Here is a 10,784-nt window from a genome sequence, read left to right as displayed (position 1 = left end):
CGGAAACAAATTTGACTAGAAACCATAAGGTTGCAGGATCGATCCTTGGCCTCACTCAGCAGGTTAGGAATCCGGTGTTGCCCTAAGTGTGGTGTAGGTCGCAGACGCGGCTTGGATCTGGTGTTGCTGTGGCTGTGGCTGTAGGCCAGCAGCTGTAGCTCCGATTAGACCCCTAGCCTTGGAACCTCCATATGCCATAAGTGCGGCCCTAAAAAGCAATAAATAAATAAATAAATAAATGGATGGGGCATTAAAAGACGCTATCAAAGGCAATCCTTTGACTGGGAGAAGTTATCTGCAAATCACAAATCTGATAAGTGATCTTCTTCAGAATATGGGAAAAACTCCTACAACTCACCAATAAAAAACCAACAAATTAGGGAGTTCCCTTCGTGGCGCAGTGGTTAACGAATCCAACTAGGAACCATGAGGTTGCGGGTTCGGTCCCTGGCCTTGTTCAGTGGGTTAAGGATCCAGTGTTGCCGTGAGCTGTGGTTTAGGTTGCAGACGTGGCTCAGATGCTGCTGTGGCTGTGCCGTAGGCTGGTGGCTACAGCTGCGATTGGACCCCTAGCCTGGGAACCTCCGTATGCCGCGGGAGCGGCACTAGAAAAGGCATAAAAGAAAAAAGAAAAAAAACCCAACAAACTCTTTACAGGTAAAAGACTTGAAGAGACATTTCTCCAAAGAAGATATGTAGATGGGAGTTCCCGTCGTGGCGCAGTGGTTAACGAATCCGACTAGGAACCATGAGGTTGCGGGTTCGGTCCCTGCCCTTGCTCAGTGGGTTAACGATCCGGCGTTGCCGTGAGCTGTGGTGTAGGTTGCAGACGCGGCTCGGATCCCGCGTTGCTGTGGCTCTGGCGTAGGCCGGTGGCTACAGCTCCGATTCAACCCCTAGCCTGGGAACCTCCATATGCCGCGGGAGCGGCCCAAGAAATAGCAACAACAACAACAACAACAAAAAAGACAAAAGACAAAAAAAAAAAAAAAAAAAAAGAAGATATGTAGATGGCCCACAAGCATATGAAAAAATGCTCAACAGTTGGGGATTTCCCATTGCAGCACATTGGAAATGAATCTGACCAGCATCCATGAGGATGTGGGTTCGATCCCTGGCCTCACTCAGTAGGTCAAGGATCCAGTGTTGCTGTGAGCAGTGGTGTAGGTTGCAGACGTGGCTCAGATCCTGTGTTGCGGCGGCTGTGGTGTAGGCTGGCAGGGGTAGCTCCGATTCCCCTAGCCTGGGAATCTCCATATGCCACACCAGTGGCCCTAAAAATTGGAATGTAGAATAATGCAGCTGCTGTGGAAAACAAAATGCAGTTCCTCAAAAATTCATTTATTTATTTACTTATTTGTCTTTCTAGGGCTGCATTCACAGAGTATGGAAGTTCTCAGGCTAAGGGTCGAATCGGACCTGCACCTTTTGGCTACGCCAAAGCCACAGCAACACCAGATCCCAGCTTCGTCTGTGACCTACACTACAGCTTATGGGAACACAGGGTCCTTAACCCACTGAGTGAGGCCAGGGATTAAACTGTGTCCTCATGGATACTAGTCAGCTTCATTACCCCTAAGCCATGACAGGAATTCCAAGTTCCTAAAAAATTTAAACACAGAATTACTCTATGTACCCATAATTCCATTTTTGGTTATATACCCAAAAGATCTGAAAGCAGGGATTTTAACACCAATGTTTATAGCAGCAATATTCACAACAGCCAAAGGTGGAAGCCATCCAAGTGTATACTGAGGGATGAACGGATAAACAAAAGTAGTGTATACATATAGTGGAATATTATGCAGCCAAAAAGGAAGGAAATTCTCACACATGTTACATGGATGAACCTTGAAGATATTACATGATATGAAATAAGCTAGGAGTTCCCATGTGGCTCAATAGTAATGAATCCGACTAGCATCCATGAAGATGTGGGTTTGATCCCTGGCCTCGCTCAGTGGGTTAAGGATCTGGAGTTGCTGTGAGCTGTGGTGTAGGTCAAAGATGTGGCTTGGATCCTGTGTTGCTATAGCTGTGGTATAGGCTGGCAGCTGCAGCTCCGATTCAACCCCTAGCCTGGGAACTTCCATATGCTGCAGGTGTGCTCCTTAAAAAAAAAAAAAAAAAAAAAAAAAAAAAAAGGAAAGAAATATAGTCACCTAGCTGGATTCCAGCTGCCTAGTTGTAGGGAGAGGAGATAATTGCCCCTTTTCATGACAAAATGGGGGTTTACATAAGAGCCCCTGACACTGCTGCTCTTATCTCCCCATTATAGTTCTTGGGTGACCCTAGGGTTAATGAACTCTTGGAATGTCATTTATCCATCAAATCCTTGGACAATGATCAGCTGTTAAGTAGTAAGGCTGAGACTTGAACTTGAATTTGGGTAGCAGTTAGCGTTCTTAGCTGCAGGCAACAGGCACTACCTCTGCCAATTTTCAGCAAAAGACAATTTCTTGGAGGGATGTGGGCGAGGCTCAGGAACTTATGGGTAGTTGGAGACGCAAGTCTGGGGACAGACAGGAACCAATGGAGAGATGGAGGGTCGAGGATCAGGTTGGAGACACATTTAGTGCTGCCACAGCTACCACGATGAATGACCTCCAACAAGATCGCCCATCTTGGCTGCACCATCTTCAAATTCAAATTCTCAGGAGAAGGTATTTGACAGGGTTAGTGTCCATCACAGCCTTGTCCTCAAGGGTGAGAAGAGGGATGGGTGGCATGGGTCATTTAGAGTTACTTTTCCATCAAGGTCACAGGGGAAATAATACATTGCTTAGGGCGGATATATCAGTTGTCTGTTGCTGAAATCATGGTGCAGAGCAAATAATCACATGCTTCTGAAGCATCCAACAAGAAGCTTATACTTTTGGGGTCAGTTAGGCAGCTCTGCTAATTTTGGTTGGACTTGCTCACATGTCTGGAGGTTGGCTGGCTACTGGCTCATCTTCCCTGACCTTGGCTGGGAGGACTAAGCCTTCCGGTTCTGCTCCTCCAGGGGGCTACATCTGGCATGTTCTCATGGGTAATGGCAGAGGGGGGAGAGGAGGCAAACCCTATCACACAAATACTTTTTAAGGCCCAGCTTACGTCACATTTGCTAATATCCTACTGGTCAAAGCAAGTCCCATGACTAAGGCCAACATCAGAGTGAGAGAGCACTGCAAAATTTCACGGTAAATGGCGTGGCTTAAGTTGGTGCTCCCTCCACGTTCACAGGTTCCACAACAGATTCAACCAACCACGGATCCAAAGTATTTGAAAAAAAGAATTCCAGAAAGTTCCAAAAAGTAAACTTGAATTTTCCCTGCACTGGGCGACTATTTATGTAGCATTTACATTGTATTTACAATTACTTAAACAGCATTTACAATGTGTTTGGTATTAGAAGTAAACTGGAAATGATTTTAAAGTGTATGGGAGGGCAGTTTCTGTCGTGGCTCAGTGATTAACGAACAGGACTAGTATCTGTGAGAACACAGGTTTGATCCCTGGCCTCGCTCAGTGGGTGAAGGATCTGGCGTTGCTGTGAGCTGTGGTGTAGGTTGCAGACGCGGCTCAGATCCGGCATTAGTGTGGCTGTGGTGTAGGCTAGCAGCTACAGCTCTGATTCGACCCCTAGCCTGGGAACCTCCATATGCTGTAGGTGTGGTCCTAAAAAGATAAAAAGATAAAGTGTATGGGAGGATATGCATGGGTTACGTGCAAATACTATGTGGATTTTGGTATCCATGTTAGGGGGTGGGTTGGGGTGGTGGTTGCCCTAGATCCAATCCCCAGTGGAAAGAGCGGGAAGCCTGTACAGGGAAAGGTGAAGAATTGGTGCCATTTTTGCAATCCACAGGGAAATGTCTAAAAGGAGCCTCTGTCTACGACAGACATCCAAGTCCAAGTTCTTTCTGTCTATATTCAACACCACCTGGGACACTGGCCAAAGGAGATTTTTTTTTTTTCCCCCCCAGAATGGGCCTCTGTCCAAATTCAGTGGTATCACTAGAATATCAGGTTCATGAGAACAGGGACTTCTGTCTGTTTTGTTCACTGTGTAGCCCCACTGTCTAGAACAGTGCCTGATACATAACAGGTGCTTGACAAATGGTGGTTGGAGTTCCACTGTGGCACAACGGGATTGGCAACATCTCTGGAGCGTTGGGACCCATGTTCAATCTGGGCACAATGGGATCTGGTGCTGCCATGGGGTAGCTTGCAACTGCAGCTTGGATCTGATCCCTGGCCTGGGAACTCTATGAGCCGCAGGGCAGCCAAAACAAACAAATAAACAAACAAAACCAAATAGTGGTTGAATGAAAATTGCCTTGTGAACTCACCTTATGTGTCTAACCAAAGTTCTTCCCTTTTATGGGGAAGCTGTGTGCTCTGGAGGAAAGGACTTTGGAGACCAATCAACCTGGGTTTGAATCTGGGCTTCATCTTTATTACCAGCAACCTTGGGCACATTATCCAGTCTTCCCAAAGCCTCATTTCCTGAAAACCTTTTGGATGACTTCTCCGTGTAGCCTCCCCATTTTCCAGAATGGGTCTCTGTCCAAATTCAGTGGTATCACTAGAATATCTGGTTCAATTGTCCCTCTCATCTTCACATTTTTCATGTGATGGGGTGTCTATATTATGTGACCTTGTCTCCCTCTTCCAACACTGTCTCAACTGATTGGACCAGGGGTATGGAACTGAACCAAAAAGGGCCAATCAGATTCTCTTCTATAGGAATTTGGAATTCCAGTCTTGTTCTGGTTGGCTTCTTAAATGGAGGAGAAAGACACTCAGGAGCTAGCTCTGACCATTTCCCACCAGAGAGAAATGGTCTTTAGCAGGAGAGAAGAATAAAACCCTCATTCCAGATTATTTCTTAGGCTCAGCCAGCTATCAGACAGCTAGGTAATGATGGTGTAATGGTTAAGGCATAACCTCTGGCTCTAGACTTCCTTGGTTCAGATTCTGGCTTTATCACTTACTAGCTGAGTCATCTGTAAAGTGGGAGCAATATTAATACCTACTTCGTGGGGTTGCCATAATGGCTAAATAAGGTGCATAGAACAGTCTAATCCACGGTGAGTACAAATCCATGTCCATGGATTCCAGGTCACAACCTTTGATCCTTAAACTTAATACCCCTTTCCCACACCCACCCCTTTTCAAGAAAAGTGCGCTACAGTGGATTGTTGATACCCATGTAAAGAAGCTGAACTAATTCCATTTTCCACCTGTGAAATGGGGGAAAGTTAAGAATCTTGAGTTCTTGGGAGGGTTGTGAAGATTAAATGAGATGAGTAACACTTTTGGCACACTGTAGGTACTCAATATTTGCGTGTTTTTCATTCTTCGTTCCTTGCCTTCCTCAGACTCCAACTGGGGCCACGCCGGGGAGCCAGTGCTTCTGGTGTGGGTGGTCTCGGCCACAGCTTGGTTTGGCTCCTTTCCAAGGTGAGTCTGCTCCGTTCTTACAAGGTGTTTAGAACCACACATCTCGATACTTCATTCTGCACTCAGAGGACTGAATCACTGATCCTGAGGTGCCTTCCCCGGAGGACTTCATCTCCCATGCACTCCAGAGTTTCTCATCCCTGGGAAGCAACATAGGGCACAGCAGCTGTAGGTGGGGGTAGAGTTGGGGTGGAGAGCAGGGGTAAGAAAGCTGAACTCAATTTTCCTTATTTGCCCCATGCTGGCACAATTCTTGGTTCTTGAGAGCTACATAGGAAGGGAGAAAGCTATGCCACTGGCTTAAGAGAAGAGGGGCAAATGGCTTGGCAATATGGATAGAATTTCTTGATTCATGTCATAATGTTCCAGGGTGGAGGAGGACAAGCCCACAACTGGAAGGTTTTCTTCCTCTAGGCTGGCTTCCTTCCCAGCTCCTGCCTTTGAGGTCCCTCCTTTAAGCCCACCCAGCTCGGCACCTGGGCCAAGCCCAGCAAGGGCAGGAGGTATGGGTAAGTGCGGTGGGAGGGTTTAGAAATTTCCTTTCTTTCTTTTTTTTTTTTCTTTTTAGGGCTACACGTGTGGCATATGGAAGTTCTCAGACTAGGGGTTGAATAAGAGCTGCAGCTGCTGGCCTACGCCAGAGCCACAGCCACAGCCACACAGGATCCTAGCCAAGTCTGCGACCTACACTGCAGCTCACAGCAATGCCAGACCCTTAACCCCCTGAGCGAGGCCAGGGACCAAACCCCATTCTCATGGATACTTATCAGGTTCGTTACTGTTGAGTCACAACGGGAATTCCCGTTTTCTCTTTTAGATTCCACATATAAGTGAAATCGTATGGTACTTGTCTTTCTCTGTCTATTTTACTTACCATAATACCTTCTAGATCTATCCATGTTGTTGCAAATGGCACAATTTCATGCTTTTTTATGACTGAGTAATATTCCCTTTCACATGTATACTACATCTTTTTTTAAAATCCATTCTCCTATCAATGGACATTTAGGTTACTTTCATATCTTGGCTATTGTAAATAATGTTACAATGAACACTGGGGTGTATACATCTTTTTGGATTAATGTTTTTTTTGGGGGGTAAATACTCAAAAGTAGATCATATAGTAGTTCCATTTTTAATTATTTTTGTCTTTTTTTTCAGGGCCGCACCTGAAGCATATGGAGGTTCCCAGGCTAGCAGCTGAATTTGGAGCTGTAGCCCGCACCATAGCCACAGCAACTTGGGATCCGAGCTGCATCTGTGACCTATACCACATCTCACGGCAATGCTAGATCCTTAACCCACTGAGCGAGGCCAGGGATCAAACCTGTGTCCTCATGAGTGCTGGTCAGATTTGTTTCTGCTGAGCCACGACAGGAACTCCCCCAGAAGTTCCATTTTTATTTTTTGAGGAACTTCCACACTGTTTTCCATTGTGTCTGCACTAATTTACATTCCCACCAAGAGTGCACAAGTTTGTCTTCAGCATCCATTTGCTTCTGGGTGGGGGGACAGGGGAGGGGGTGAGTTCCCTGAGATGAGTCAGCTGTTGTCATTGCCCCTGACCCTTACCCCTTCTTTCCTGGGGGGAAAAGGGTTGTGAACATGGAAGAGGGCTTAAAGCTGGTGGATGCTTCTGGGGACCCATAAATCCATTGGGCTGCAGCCTTCTCCTTCTACCATGTTGTCCCCAGTCCTTGATTGAGATTTTGCCTCTATCTCTCCACATAGTTCTCCACTTGCACACAAACATATCTTGAGACTTTGCATATCACCTTCCTCTTAGTTGCACGAGTCAAGCATCTGCCAAGGCCACACGAAGTTCCCCACCTCTCCTTGAATCCCAAACCTGGGACTGCCTTACTTCCTGTCCTGGATCTGCCACTGGAACTGGGTAAGTGTCCCCTAGACATATCTGCCAAATATCCTCCCCACCTCCACCAGCCCAACATTCCCCATGTCTGAGTCCACTACGGTAATTTTATTTTGGATCTCTGTCACAGAGACAGCCTGGAAGGAGGTTGGGTTCTAGAATCACAAAACCTGGGCTTGGATTCTGGGTCCATTATCACTTACTTGCTGTGTGACCTTGAGCTGGTCACCTTCCCTTTCTGAGCCTCAGTTTCCATACCTGTCAAAGAGGCTAGTGATCCTCCACCTTGGAGCTGAAAAGACCCAATAAGATGACCTATCTGTAGTCTCTAACTCCTTGTCGAGGTGTGAGAAATGGCTGCCCTCTGTCCCTTCTCCATAGAAGGGAAAGGAGAGCTGTATCCTTACTACTCCTCAACTAAGTCAGCCCTTGCTGAAGATTTTCATAAACCTCTTGTCAGCTCAAGATATCAGTATCATGCTGAGGGCCGCATGTAGAAACAGGAAATTGCAGTGGAGCAAGAGGTCGCTGAGACAGAGGACTTGGCAGAAGCAGCAAATTTCAGCAGTGAAGCATGTGACCCCAGGGGGCAGACTGCTTGGATTCCAATTCCAGCTTTTTTTTGGGGGGGAGGGCAGCACCCATGGCATATGGAGGTTCCCAGGCTAAGAGTCTAATCAGAGCTACGGTTGCCAGCCTATGCCACAGCAACACCAGATCTCGGGACCTGAGCCAAGTCTGTGAACCACACCACAGCTCATGGCAATGCTGGATCCTTAACCCACTGAGCAAGGCCAGAGATCAAACCCACAACCTCATGGTTTCTAGTTGGATTCGTTCCTGCTGTGCCACAATAGGAACTCCTCCAACCCGAGTTTTAACTCTGTTGAGCTCTGGGCAAACCACAGCATTTCCTGTAGCCTCAGTTTCCCCATTTGGTATATGAGGGGTAAAATAGTATATGCCACCTATTGGCAGCTGCAGTTCTAATTGAACCTCTAGCCTGGGAACCTCCATATACTATGGGTGCGGCCCTAAAACGCAAAAAACAAACAAACAAAACAAAACAAACAAACAAAAAAAACCCAAAAAACTTCCAGAAAGAAAAATGGAGCTGGAGGAATCAGGCTCCCTGACTTCAGACTATACTACAAAGCTATAGTCATCAAAACCATATGGTACTGGCACAAAGACAGGAATGTAGATCAGTAGAACAAGATGGAAAGCCCAGAATTAAACCCATGCTCCTACAGTCTATGACAAAGGAGGCAAGAATATACAATGGAGAAAAGACAGTCCCTTCAATAAGTGGTGCTGGGAAAACTGGACAGACACATGTAAAAGAATGAAATTAGAACACTTCCTAGCACATACACAATATAAACTCAAAATGGATTAAAGACCTAAATATGATACCAGACACTATAAAACTATCAGAGGAAAACATAGGCCAAACATTCTTTGACATAAACCACAGCAAGATCTTCTCAGATCCACCTCCTAGAGTAATGACAATAAAAACAAAAATAAACAAATGGGACTTAATTAAACACAAAAGTTTCTGCACCACAAAGGAAACCCCTAAACAAAACAAAAAGACAACCCATAGAATGGGAGAAAATATTTGCAAACAAAGATACTGACAAGGGATTCATCTTCAAAATTTGTAAACACCTCCTGCAGCTCAATACCAAAAAAACAAACAACCCCATCTAAAAATAGGCAGAAGATCTAAAGAGATGATCTTCAAAGGAGACATACAGATGGCCAAAAAACACATGAAAAGATGTTCAGCATCACTAATTACTAGAGAAAGGCATATCAAAACCACTATGAGGTAGCACCTTACATCTGCCAGAATGACCATCATCCAAAAGTCTGCAAACAATAAATGCGGGAGAGGGTGTGGAGAAAAGGGAACCGTATCACACTGTTGATGGGACTGTAATTTGGTGCAACCACTGTGGGAAACAGTATGGAGATTCCTCAGAAAACTAAAAATATAATTACCATTTGATCCAGCATTCCCACTCCTGGGCATCTATCCAGAGAAAACCGTGACTCAAAAAGATACATGTACTCCAATGTTCATTGCAGCACTATTTGCAACAGCCAAGACATGGAAACAACCTAAATGTCCATCGACAGAGGAGTGGATCAAGAAGATGTGGTACATTTACACAATGGACTATTAACAGCCATTAAAAGGAAATAAATAACGGCATTTGCAGCAACATGGACGGACCTAGAAATTATCATGTTGAGTGAAGCTAGTCAGACAGGGAGGCACCAACATCATATGCTATCATTTACATGTGGAATCTTAAAAAAAGACATGATGAATTTCTTTGCAGAACACATACTGACTCACAGACTTTGAAAAACTTATGGTTTCCAAAGGAGACAGATTGGGGAGTGGGGGATGAGCTGGGGGTTTGGGATGGAAATGCTATAAAATCAGGTCAGGATGATCATTGTACAACCATAAATGTAGTAAAATTCATTGATTTAAAAAAAAAAAAAAAGAAGAAGACCCACACATGGAAAAACAAAAAGAAAAAAACCCAAAACTCAGGCTCAAATTTTGACAAAAGAGGTATTTAGTCAGATGATATTTCTCCTCTCTTAGATGGTTAAAGCAAATCACACCAATTTCGGATAGTTCCAAAATGAGCTAAGAATTCTAATGCGCATGGACTTATGTTTAATAGGAATTAAATGTGACTCCTGTGATCAGCTTTTGGTTTTCAGAGAATGCCACATATCAAGAATTTTGAATATATTTCATAGTAATGGGGGCCTTTTGAATTTAATTTGTTTTACCTCCTGCATTCTTTTGCTGTTGTTGTTGTTGTCTTTTTAGGGCCGCACCCAAGGCATATGGAGGTTCCAGGCTAGGGGTTGAATCAGAGCTGTAGCCACTGGCCTACACCAAAGCAACAGCAAGGCCAGATCCGAGCCACATCCGCGACCCATACCATGGCTCATGGCAACGCCAGATCCTTAACCCACTGAGCAAGGCTATGGATCGCACCTGTGTCCTCATGGATGCTAGTCAAATTCATTTCTGCTGAGCCATCATCGGAACTCCTGTCTCCTGCATTCTTGATATTTCAGTACTTCAGGTCAGTTGGAACTTGTGGACAGGTCTGAAATTTTCTTGAATACTTGTTTCTTTAGCAGTATGAAGCTATAAAGCCACTTCTAGGGTAGTGGCTTTTTTTTTGTTTGTTTTGTTTTGTTTTTGCCATACCCAAGGCATATGGAAATTCCCAGGCCAGGGGTTGATGCCCCGCCAAAGCAATGACCCAATCTACTGCAGTGATAGTGCCAGATCCTTAACCCACTATGCCACAAGAGAACTGCTAAAACCACTTTTTTTTTTTTTTTTGTCTTTTGTCTTTTTAGGGCCACACCTGTGGCATATGGAGGTTCCCAGGCTAGGGGTCTGATCAGAGCTATA

At 45.1% G+C, this 10,784-nt stretch overlaps 1 long non-coding RNA gene across 1 annotated transcript; it reads left to right on the top strand.

The window, feature by feature from the left end:
• On the top strand, positions 3,662-8,023 carry LOC106509758. The gene is made up of 3 exons (XR_002344950.1): positions 3,662-5,448; positions 5,818-5,957; positions 7,235-8,023. It is a non-coding gene; the product is annotated as an uncharacterized LOC106509758 (long non-coding RNA).

This window comes from Sus scrofa, chromosome 6 (assembly GCF_000003025.6).
Source record: "Sus scrofa isolate TJ Tabasco breed Duroc chromosome 6, Sscrofa11.1, whole genome shotgun sequence".
Taxonomy (NCBI): domain Eukaryota; kingdom Metazoa; phylum Chordata; class Mammalia; order Artiodactyla; family Suidae; genus Sus; species Sus scrofa.
Note: the sequence above shows the minus strand (reverse complement) of the source record. Positions and strands in the feature narration are given on the sequence as shown.